This window comes from Myotis davidii, unplaced genomic scaffold, assembly GCF_000327345.1.
Source record: "Myotis davidii unplaced genomic scaffold, ASM32734v1 scaffold1395, whole genome shotgun sequence".
NCBI lineage: Eukaryota > Metazoa > Chordata > Mammalia > Chiroptera > Vespertilionidae > Myotis > Myotis davidii.
This window is the reverse complement of record NW_006288604.1, coordinates 497,335-509,007: the sequence shown is the minus strand read 5'-3', so window position 1 is coordinate 509,007 and position 11,673 is coordinate 497,335. Positions and strand designations below refer to the sequence as shown.

Below are 11,673 nucleotides of genomic sequence, written 5' to 3'. Positions count from 1 at the left end.
GGGGGTTTGGGGGGGGGAGGTTAAAAGATCAACCGAAGGACTTGTATGCATGCATATAAGCATAACCAATGGACTCAAGACACTGGGGGTTAGGGGAGGCCGGGGAAAGGTAAAGGGGCGGGGCGGGGAGGAGACGTATGTAATACTCTTTGTAATACCTTAAGCAATAAAACAAAATTTAAAAAAAAAAAACACGACAGCAGGAGAACTTAATGGTTTAATCCCTCTATCTAATCCTGTTTTAAAATGGAATTCAGTGGCGTATCTACAGTGATGAAGCTCCTTAGGCAAGAGCCAGACCAGGCCCAGGCCCTGTCCCAGCCCCGTGCGCTCACCCTTAGGTTCTAAGAATGTTAGGGTGTGGCGGTCCAAAGTCACCATGCTCTGCATGGCCTTCCCTTCCACCCTGTGACTGTCAGTGCGATATCAGGGTGCATCAGGTCACAGGGTCACAGCCCCCCAACAGGCTGCTGGGGCTGCTCACATCACCCGGCCCTTCAGAATGTTCTGAACCGGGGACAGACAGCCGAGACAGTGAGTCATCTTCAGGGGGTGACCTCAGAGTCCCTGCTGCACGTCATCTGTGAGAACATGGTGACTCAAGTCAATGTTTTTAGCAGGATGAATCCTAGAATTTTAAAAAATGCTAATTCCTCATGTCACCTTCACATCCTGAAGCTAATTGTCTCCTGGTGCACAAGTGTTCTTCAGTCAGTAGCTCTGCAAACAGATCTGGTGCCAGAGTCCGTTGGGAACTGGTCTCCTGGCCAGGGATCGGGGCCCATTGAGTCAGGGCCAGAGCCTCCTCCCACGTGGTGTCGCGTGACCTCTGGCTGGCGTCCTCGCCTTCTTCCACGTGACTCTGTCCTGAGTGTGTCTCCCAGGTCCCTGCTTCAAGCACGTTGCCCTTGCTTCACCTCACTGTCCCGACTGCTATGGCATCAGAGACACAGATAACCCTGAGGTCCCAGTGCCCCGGAGCTAGTGATGGCAACATGCCAGTCTCCAGAATTATGAAAAATTAACATTGACTCAGAAAGCTAACGGGTCGTTCTGTTGGGTTTTATAGACATGCAGTTGATTGGAGCTGGTAATGAAAAGTACAATGTTGGCAGCTGACAGCAGGGGAGAAGCTGACCTCCAGTGAGGGGGAGAAGCTGCTTTGTCACTAAGACACGGAGACTTAGTGGGTGGAGGGAACTCCACTGGTCAGGGCCACTCCCATGGGCTGCCCCCGCCTGTCTCCACCGCCCCCACCTCCTGCCGTCTGCTCCCTGGTCCTGGGCCTGAAGCCTGGCCCTCTGAGCCCCTCCCCCGCTCCTCCATCCATGAGACGCAGACCCCCAGACCCCACGCAGAGCCCTGCGCAGCCCTGGTCGGAGGGAAGCACGCCTGGCCCAGCTCTCATGCAGGGAGCCCAGCCAGGGCTTATTCAATCCACAGAGGCCGTGTGCAGGGGGCAGTGGGACCTGCCACCTTATAATGATGAAGCCGGAGCCAGACCATAGATGCCTGACAGGCCCAGTGAGTGTTGGCTGAGGCGGGGGAGTGGTCCTCGAGGAGCAGGTCTCGGTGTGGGCGCTGCCGCTTTAAGGCAGCGAGGAGCCTGGTTTTGTTTCTCGCTGCAGCTCTCCTGTCTTTATCTAATCAGGCGTGTCATTGATTGGTTTAGATTTTTGTTTTGCTTCATGTATCTTGTTCTGAATATTGGGTTTGAATATAATTGCCACAGGTCACACTACCTTCTTAAAAAATTCATCCAGCATGCAGGTTTGGGAGGCGGGGGTGACCTGAATGTTCTATGCAAATGTATGTAAATATGTGCTGATGGCAGTAGGTGAGTGTGGCATCTGTCACAGCCTCCTAGCTTAGTTCACCAGGAGGCCTGAGCACTGCCACACTCTCGGGACCAGGGGGCATGTCTGTTTCGCCGAGAACAATCACACTGGTGGGCGTTAGAGAGAAATCTGTCTAGACCAGTGGTTCTCAACCTTCTGGCCCCTTAAATACAGTTCCTCATGTTGTAACCCAACCATAACATTATTTTTGTTGCTACTTCATAACTGTCATGTTGCTACTGTTATGAATCATCATGTAAATATCTGATATGCAGGATGGTCTTAGGCGACCCCTGTGAAAGGGTCGTTCGACCACCAAGGGGGTCGTGACCCACAGGTTGAGAACCGCTGGTCTAGACGTTTCTTACAGGTGCTGGTTTTATGTTGGTTTCAACTCAGTAAGTACCATGGGGGCCTTTCCTGGGTGAAGTACCATCCCAGGTAAATAAAGCTCAGGCCTAAGGTCCAAGACCTGGTGCTGGCTGAGCTGATGACCACGCAGGCGGAAAAGGGCCCCCCAGGCAGGGAGGGAGCCCGCCCCCCAGGATGCTGAGCCCTGTGGAGCCAGTGTTTCCAGAAGTGCAGTGGCCGAGGGGAATGAGTGAAAACCAAGTTGCCAGGGTCCCACCCCTCACCCGCTTCATCCGAGTGTCTGAGCTTCCTCCATCTTATACGTTGGGTTTCTGTATAAGGTTTACAAATAAAGAAAAAAATCCTGCAGTGAAAAACATCAGGGGGCACAGGATGGCTTAGACTCTAGTGGAGACGCAGGCACAGATCCGGCCACATCTGATTGGGGAGCGGGTGCTGAGATGGGCTGCCCAGACTCCGGCAGCTCCAGTGGGACCAAGAGGAAGGTGTGAGGAGAGTGTGAGTCACTGCAGAGCTGAGACAGAAAGTCTGTGACCCGGCACCTGGCTGCACACGGGAAGAGGGAAGAGCAGGGCCAGGGCGACTTTCTGCTGGAGGAAAGGTGACGGAGGGTTGGTGGCCCTGGTGGAAGTGGGAGTCAGAGCTGGCTGGTGGCAGGAGGGAAGCAACCATAAGGCATCCCTGGTGCTGGGCAGGGAGACGAGGCAGATGCCAGAAACGGGGAAAAGATTTGATGAAAAATCAAGCTCGGAGGCAAAGCTGATGAGTTGTTTAGTTCGAGGTGAAAGTGAAGTTCATGCAATGAACAGAGTCACCAAGAATGAAAGCAGAGACTCGGGAACAGAATTCTGGGAGCATCTGGACTTGGGGGTAGGAAGAGCAGCTTGAAAATGAGGAGGTAACTTGCACCCCCACAGGAGACGGGGCTCAGGAGCAGAGAGAGACCGGACACGTCAGGGGCCGCAGGGAGAAAGCGCGCCTGGGTTTGGGGTTTGGGCACCTTTGGGGAAGTAATTTCAGTAGGAGCAGTGGCAGAAGGTAGATACAGTATACTGACCTTTTTATTATAGTGAAGATAAAAAAATTCAGAATTACGGAAACTGGCATTTGTTGTTGAGAGGGAGTATTTTGAATCAATGTAAAGTACCTTCTCAGAAGAGTCCACACTTTTCACGTGTAAGGAAAGCAAGCCGGCCAGGAAAATGTTGCCCCGAATTTCTGTTTTAATCGAGAGACTTTAAAATTAGACAGTTTCAAAGGGACCTTCGGCAGCGCATCACGTTAACCCTGTCCCCGCCCATGCCTCTCTTGGAAGGAAGGGCTCCCCTGGAAGGAACGCCCTCGCTCCAGGCTGAGTGGAAGCTTGTGTTGACAGCCTGAGGTAGGTGGCTCGGCACGGCTCTGGGTCAGAGCCGACTGCCCAGGACTGGTGCTCTGAGCGGGCGCAGCCCTTCAGGTTCCTCCCGTCGCCTGGGCCCCCGGTGTGTGCACAGGGAGCAGTCCCACCTGTGGGAGAGGCTGGTCCCCGAGTGTGTGCACAGGGAGCAGTCCCACCTGTGGGAGAGGCTGGTCCCCCAGGTGTGTGCACAGGGAGCAGGCCCACCTGTGGGAGAGGCTGGTCCCCGAGTGTGTGCACAGGGAGCAGGCCCACCTGTGGGAGAGGCTCACCCAGTCAGAACTGCTACAGGATGGGAAGGTCCACACAGATTGTGGGTGGAGCTCAGCACAGAGCTCTCCCAGGATGGACGGTGCACAGGCCACGTCCAGGCAGCCCTTGGTGACCTGCCCCTGCCCACAGCAAGAGGCCCACCGACAGCCTCCTCAGATTGAAGGCTGTGCAGGGAGGCAGGCGGCTGCTGTCCAGGGCTTGGAGCCTCCACAGATGCCCAGCCCAGCCATGGGAATGCGTCCGCCTCCTGCCTCAGCTCTCCTGAAGGGTCCCTCCCTTCTCCCAGCCAGGTGAGTGCAGCCCTCCCTCCCACGGATTAAAACTGCCCACTCACTTCCTGTTTTCCTTCTAACCTATGACATGGTTTAGCTCCATTCCTGCATTCTCCATCCTTCGTTCTGACACTCAAGGACTCCTTACAGCGGCCAAAACACATGACTACTGGCGGATGTGTCTTAGTTTCGGATTCCAGCTCTAGCCACCCTCCTTCTCCTCAGGTCATGGAAGGCTCAGCCTGGGACACAGGAGAATGTGGGAAAGGTCTACTACTCCTGTGTCACCCTGTTTTCTCTGGAGACAGCTGGAGCGTTTGCAGCGTGCCATCTGAATGGAAAAGGGCAATTGGAAATAGTTAAATATCAATGTGTCAAAAAGGCAATGGGCACAGTCAGTCGCTCCCAGAAGAGGAGAGAGAAATGGTAGCAAGGGCAGTAGGTGGGTCAGACTTGGGGACTGTCCGGCGTGCACCTGCCACCAGGCGGAGGCACCAGCTCACGCCACGGGGCCGCTTGTCCAGTTCTGTTCAGGTTTAAAGGCTGAGAAGCCTGAGGCCTGTGCGGAGGAGGACATACCAGCAGGGATGTCCACAGGGCAGAATTCGTTCAGAAAACACAGGAAGCGACCTGAATGTCTATCAAGACATGTGATAGTCTTATAGTTACACAGCCTGTCACAGAATAGTAACCCCCAGTTATGCTCCGTTCCTGGGGGCCAGCAGAAGCAGACAAGACCTGCTTCCCAGGAGCAGGGAGGGCTGCTGGATTCTGGGGAAGACGATCCTGATGCCTCTGTCTCTTCACTCAACTATCTCGTTGCCTGTTGTTCAAATGAGAAGTTTCAAGGAACGTTGATGTCCTGTTCTAGTGTTATGCTGCTGGTTAAGTGCAGTGTCCTGTGCGTTCCTCTGCGTCGTCTCTGAGCGTCGCCAGACTTGGTGCACTTGACCTGCGCTCTTGACGAGGCTGTGGTCTAGAACAGCCTGGAGAGATTTCATCCCATAAGCCACAGGAGCGGGAAGCCCTGAGGGAATGAGCCCACCCAGGTGACTTAGCTGGCAGGAGCAAGCCTTCCCAGACAGGCTGGTCCAGACAGGACCAACCGCGCAAGGCCTGGGAGACCCTTTTTCAGAGCCGAGAGAGTAGGTTCCAAGTCCAGGAAAAGAATTCTCCAGGGGAACTTCTTCCATGGGTAGGAGAGAAGGCCTTTGATGCTGGAGGAAGCTGAGGGTCCCTGCTGACCACTGCAAAGGGCATGCTCTCTTCACACTGGTTCCTAATGAGCTGGTGCAATCATTGGTGCTGTGCGTTGTTGTTCATGTTTTTCAGATGGAGAAATCAAGGCACAGAAACTAAGTGACTTCGCCATAGTCACAGCTGGGGAGGACCAGGATTAGAGCTTAGAGAGAACCCTGCCCCGGGGCCTGTGTCCTGCCCACAGTCACGCTGCCTCCGTTCCTAGGAGAGAAGACTTCCTGCAAGGTAAAGCAGGTGCCTTCACCGGGGGGTGTAGGCCCCACCTACGCGGCACCGCCCGTCTGCACAGCGAGCCGGTGTGCCCTGTGCGCATGTGAGGCCTGCCCGGTGCTCACAGGTCCTGACACAGGTCGACGTCTGGTCTGGATCACCTGTCAGGCTGCTTCCTTACGGAGCCACAGCTGCTGCCCCCTGACCTCTGCACCCTCCCCTTCCCGCCGTCTTCCCCCTTATCTCGGGGCCTCTGCTTTTCCTCCTCCTCGGCTGCCACCAGGAGGGCCTTCCCTGCCCTTCTCTTTGACGGCTGCTGCCTCTCCCTCTGTGATGGGCACCCACCTGCCTGCAGGTGGAAGAGGAGAGGGCGGCTTTCTCTCTTCCCCGCAAGCTCTTACCTGTCTCTGCCCCTTTGGGGCCAGTCCTGGGCAGCACCCGTCCACTGCAGTCTGCGGAGGTGTGTCTGTCATCTTACCTTCCTCCTGAAACTCCAAAAATTCCCCTTTGATCTCATTCATGACCCGAATTCAGACAAAGAGGGGCAGGAGGGGTTTGAGGGTCATTCAGCCTCACACCCCACCACCTGGTGGGTGGACCCAGCTAGACAGTGTCACCTATAGGCTTGACCACTTCCCAGGGAGGCCGTGTTGCATCCGGTGTCCCCTTCAGAACCCTGTCATCCCACCTCATGCTCCTTCCCCCCTGCCGCCACCTTCGGGCACTCGCTCCTCTCTGCCTTCTGGTCCACGCTGGTCCTTCAGGGTCTCTTCCGACCCTTCGGGTAGCCCTTCCTCTGTGGATATTGTATTTTATCTCCAGTGGCCATAAACGGAGCTCACAGATTATACGTGTTATCGCCTGCAGACATAGCTTCTACAGTGTTTCTGTTCTTTATTCTTATGGTACTGTCTGCCCCTTAAAAAATAAGTAAAACATATTTTAAAACACTGAATTTAAAAAATGAACTAGACAGTCACAAGGATAATTTAAATAGATATAAATGTCCAGTTCTATTAATAGTTTTCTATGTCAAAACATATTTGAGTCTTTGAATTTTATTTTCTTACTAACATTTCATCAAAATCTCAGAGAGGGGGACGTTAGGGTGGAAATGCTAACACAGACCAGACGGTCTCAGAAGCGTCTCGGGGACCTGCCTGCCCAGGTCGGAGAGCAGCAGGTGCCGTTGTTCCGGGCAGTTCTCTCCTCGCGCTCGTGTGGTCTCTTTATTGTTCGTGTCCCCTGAGGGGTGGGCAGGTCAGGCAGAGGCAGCTGCCAGTTAGGGAAGGCACCTCGCTGTGGGTTGGGTGGGAGCACACAGCTCTGGGTGGACAGAACGGGGACAGCCCAGGGATGCACCTGCAGGGGTCATGACTGCTTGCTGGCTGACCTACATTGTTTAGTTATATACGGAGAAAATTACCACAGCAAAGTAAGGGAAAAAAGGCTAGCAGAAAATATCTGCCACAGATAAGATGAGCAAGGGGGTTAGATTAATACATTAATACACAAAGAGCTATTTCAAATTAATGAGGACTTTTTTAAAAGAAATAAGCAAAGGTGGAAATAATAACTTCACAGCAGAGGACATGCAAGAGGCCCAAAAGAAAATACGTTTAACCATCTCATACTCAGGCAGAGCAATGAAGCAGTGACCGGGGGGCGGGGGTCCCTCTCGCAGCGGTAAACACCTGTGGGACCTGTTGGTGATGGGCACTGTGCAAATGGGCAGAATCATGCGTTACTAAGAATGCAGCATTTTCACCTGTCTAACAGCAGTGACAGTGTCATTCTAAAAACGTAATATGGAAATACGTGTAACGTGTGTGACATTTATGGCACCTTTGTACAGTGGGAGAAAGCAAATACATGAACTAAAACAACCTGAAATCCATGAGTAGGGGATTTACAGGAATGGCTCAGTAGGTTACAATGTGTGCGTTCTGGGGAGTGGCACATATCCATTCAGAAAAGGAGCTTAACACGGGCACTTACCTGGAGAGGTGGCTGTGGTTTGGGCACATGAAAAGCAGCAGCTTCGGAAGAGTGTGTGGTGGGGCTGCTTCTGTAGACAGTGAGCACCCACAGGGGGAGCGCTCCTGTCTGCCACGTTCTAGACACAGAGGGCGCTGCCCTCGGGACCAGGAGATGGGCTGCTGGAGAGAGGTGGTTGTGACTGCCCTTCTGCCCCTGCACAGCTGCAGTGTCTCTGTGTGCACGTCCCCCCCCCCATACACACACACACACGCACACACACGGCTGCTGTCTGGATTCTCCATGGTGGAAACGGGCAGATGAGATCATGGCTGTAAATGTGGTGCTAGACAAGGAAGCAAAACAGTGAGGGACATGCACCCAGAGACCATCACAGGGACGCAGTCCTGATGGGTCAGGTGTGAGCTCGGTGGTGTCCAGAGAGATGGAAAGAACTGGCAACAGACAGACAACTGCAAGACCAGAATGTGACAGGCGATTGGATAGAGCAGCCAAGACAAGACTTTGAGGTTTCGGACTGAAAGGGTGATTGCTGAGAAGCGCAGGGCCGATGTGGGAGGTGGCGGACTCTCCTCACAGGGGACAGCAGAGGAGGGAGAGCTCTGCCCATGATGCGGGCACACACGTGGGAGCGGGATGTACACCAGGCCGCGGGCGTGGAGGCCGAGCGGTAGCAGCAGTGAGGCGGGACGGCATGAGGCGCTGAGGGCCGTGCGGGAGGACATGCCACGCGTGTGTCCACATGGATGGGAAGGGAGAGGCCTCCTCAGGAAGCAGCTAGAAACGGGACTCACAGCGGAAAGGAGCGGAGTGTGCGGGCACCTGGGGCAGAACTGAGGAGCCGGAGGCGAGGGGAGTGGGCGGGGCTTCGTGGACCTTGCTGCGGTGGGAGCTGGGAGCGATAGATGTGGGGGCCCCCGTGGGCTCTGACCAGATTTAAAGTGACATCCAGCGGGTGCGGAGTGCCCAAGAGAAGGGGGTGCAGGCGCTGTTGGAGGAGAGAGGTGACAGTCCGTCGGTCGGCAGAGGTCACGGGGAGGAGGGCCAGGTGAGAGGCACAGCCTGAGCCAGCCCAGCGAGATGGGAGAGGAGCCGCTGTGGGAGGGCCGTGTGGCCCTCGCTCAGCGTGGGGCTCGGACCAGGACCAGGACCAGGACCAGGCGAGCGCCACCCGCCCCAGCCTCAGGGCGGAGCCGCGCATCACTGCGTCTCCCTTGTCTCCTCTCGCCCAGAATCTCTGTTTTCCCGGTTCAGTTGCCCTTCCTCTGAGCACCGACCTCCTCCTCACCAAGCAGCACCGGCCGGCCGGGGTGGGGTGGGTCTCTGTCCCTGAGGGTGTGTCCCTGCTGCCACCCCGTGAGAAGGAACCATCGGAGCAGATGCACCAGGGCTTGGTTCCTGTTTGATCTCCCTGATTTTCCCCATTTTCATCCTATGAGGTTGGATCACTGAACTTGGACATTCTAAGCCATGAAGCCATGAACTGCACACGTACTACCCTCTTCTAACTTCACTCCCTTAATAATAATGCCACCCTTCCTCTCCACATAAGTAGGGACAGAACCCTACCTTCCAACATGTTTGTGCTGCATCCATTTCACTGAAATGGAAAATTGTCATATTTTGGAAAGGAATGCGGTTACAGCAGTTTTTCTAAGCACTTTTCAAGGACGACTTGTGTAGAATTCCCAAGTCTTTCTGACCTTACAGGCCGATTCTCCTGTCCTGAGAGTAGGCGGGGTTCCGGTCACCTTGGAGAGGGAGCTCCACGGGAATGGAGGCGCAGGAAGCTGTGTGCCGTGCGGTCTACGCACTGCATTTCGCCAGGAGCGGCTCGGGTTCCTCTGTTCCTCGCTCCCCACACTCCCTCCGGGCCCCCACTGGGCAAAGGTGTCAGCTCTGCCTCTGCAGCCTGCTGGTCGGGGTGCTGGACAGTGAGGGACCAAAGGCTGAGCCTCCGGAGGGGAAAGGCAGGCCTGGCTCATGGGCAGATGCTGTTGCTTCCTGATCGTGAAGGATTGGCTGCGGGAGGTGGGGGCGGGGCTCAGGCTCTGACAGGTCCCAGAGGCCCCGGACGTGACCCCACGGTGCCCCTGCCTGTCCTGCCGGAAGGAGAGCAGTTCACAGTGTGCAGGACGCAAGCCAGAGGCTTCTGCTGTCCTGGGAGCCCAAGGACAGCTCCTCCCTGGTCACTGCTGTGGCCTGAGCGCTCCAGGTGGTCAGAGCACAGCCTCCGGTCTTAAAGGAGCCTCCCCGAATGGGTGAGCTTCTGACGGGCTTAACCTGAGGAAGTGCACATGTTTAAAAAATATATTTTAATTGATTTCAGAGAGGAAGAGAGGGATAGAGATAGAAACATCAGCGATGAGAGAGAACCACTGATGGGCTGCCCCCTGCACGCCCCCTACTAGGGATCCAGCCCGCAACCTGGGCATGTGCCCTGACCAGGAATCGAACCGTGACCTTCTGGTTCTTAGGCCAGCTCTCAACCACGGAGCCACACTGGCTGGACAAGAAGGTGCGCATTTTATTGGGGAGAAAGAAGGAAAATGAAAGTCATGAAATAAATCCTGATTCCACATGCAAAGTTTACATTTTACAAAGTAACCCCCTTGCCCTCTCTTCAGGTTATTCTGGTAGCTTATACTGGTTCAAAAGTAAATGTTTTAAATTCAAGAGTTTTCTTTAAGTATAAAATCATGTAAAATTCCCATGAAAACTTGTCCTTATAAAAATAAACCCTGGACTTGAAGGAGTGAATGCATAAGTAGCGCTTTAAGGTGGTTTTTCTAAATGTAAATTGCTGGAGAGACTCAGAAACCAAGCCATGATCATCGGGTTAACGGTCTCTAGTCTCAGAAAAGATGCGAGCTGATCGGTGAGACCAAGGATGCTGGGCCATCCTGACCCCCCAGACCCAGGTCCTGCAGCTCTGGCCTCAGAGCCATTGACAGGTCACCTGGTGCTTCTAACAGTCACCAGTGGGAGATAGGCCTTCTTTCAGAATGGCAGGCAGGCATGGAGAGGGCAGGTGGGGACAGAGGAGGGCAGGCAGGGACAGAGGAGGGCAGGCAGGGATGGAGGGGGCAGGGATGGAGGGGCAGGCAGGGATGGAGGAGGAGTGATCCCTGAAGAAATGAAACACGTGGGGATGCCCATGGGTGTTAAGTGGCCTCTGACCTAACACTCGGGTGTACACGCTGGGGATGAGCACCCTCCCCACAGTGTTGACTGGAGTGTTTGCTTTCTGCGCCATCTGACCCCTGGCAGTTCTGAAACGACTGTGTAGAAGCAACATTTAGATCGGCTTCCATCCTTCCTTTTATGGTTTCCTGAGCTTGGGAGAGAGAGAGCCGTCACTTCCTGGTCTGCTGGTGCTGGGCTGGTGCTGGTGCTGGAGCTGGTGCTGGTGCTGGGCTGGTGCTGGGCTGGTGCTGGAGCTGGTGCTGGGCTGGTGCTGGTGCTGGTGCTGGGCTGGTGCTGGAGCTGGGCTGGTGCTGGTGCTGGGCTGGTGTTGGCTAGACGTTGCTCTAAGTCACCTCATGACGTCCTCGCAGGAAGGAGGCTGGTTTCCCAGAGCCTGACACTCAGTAGGCTGAGCCACGGCGTAAACGGGGGGACAGCACGGAGCAGCCCCAAGCGGGCCCCACGGTGGTGGGAACTGACATGAGCAAGGGGCCCTTTGGACTGGCGGGGGTATCATTTATCTAACAAGTGACTGATGCAGACTCCGCTGTCCATCTGGGAAAAACTAGGTTGTCCCCTCTACATAAAAAGCAGCGGGCAACATTTAAAGTAAAACATAAAGCAGTTCTTAGTCATATGAGCGCTTAGCTAAGGAGGCCAGTGTTGACTGTAACATCCAGCGAGAAGGGCAGCCTCACTGCCTTTGGTGGGGGAGGGGGGTTCCCTCCTGAGCCACGGCCGGGGCGGCACACGCAGGTGCCCGCACCAGGTGCCCACGCGGGTGTGTGAGCCAGGGGACCGCTTGACAGACGGCCTGTGTCCCTCCTAGAGGTGTGAGCAGCCTGAGCCCTGTGGAAGGAAGGGAACC

The 11,673-nt window shown here is 55.1% G+C and overlaps 1 protein-coding gene across 1 annotated transcript in view; it reads left to right on the top strand.

Annotated features, from left to right (window-relative positions):
- MYT1L (myelin transcription factor 1 like) overlaps positions 1-11,673 on the top strand; it is a 298,509-nt gene that overhangs the window by 192,992 nt on the left and 93,844 nt on the right. The window contains exon 6 of the mRNA XM_015561792.1: positions 5,484-5,636. The gene's annotated coding sequence lies outside the window, so the exon portion shown is untranslated. The remainder of the gene's footprint in view (positions 1-5,483; positions 5,637-11,673) is intronic.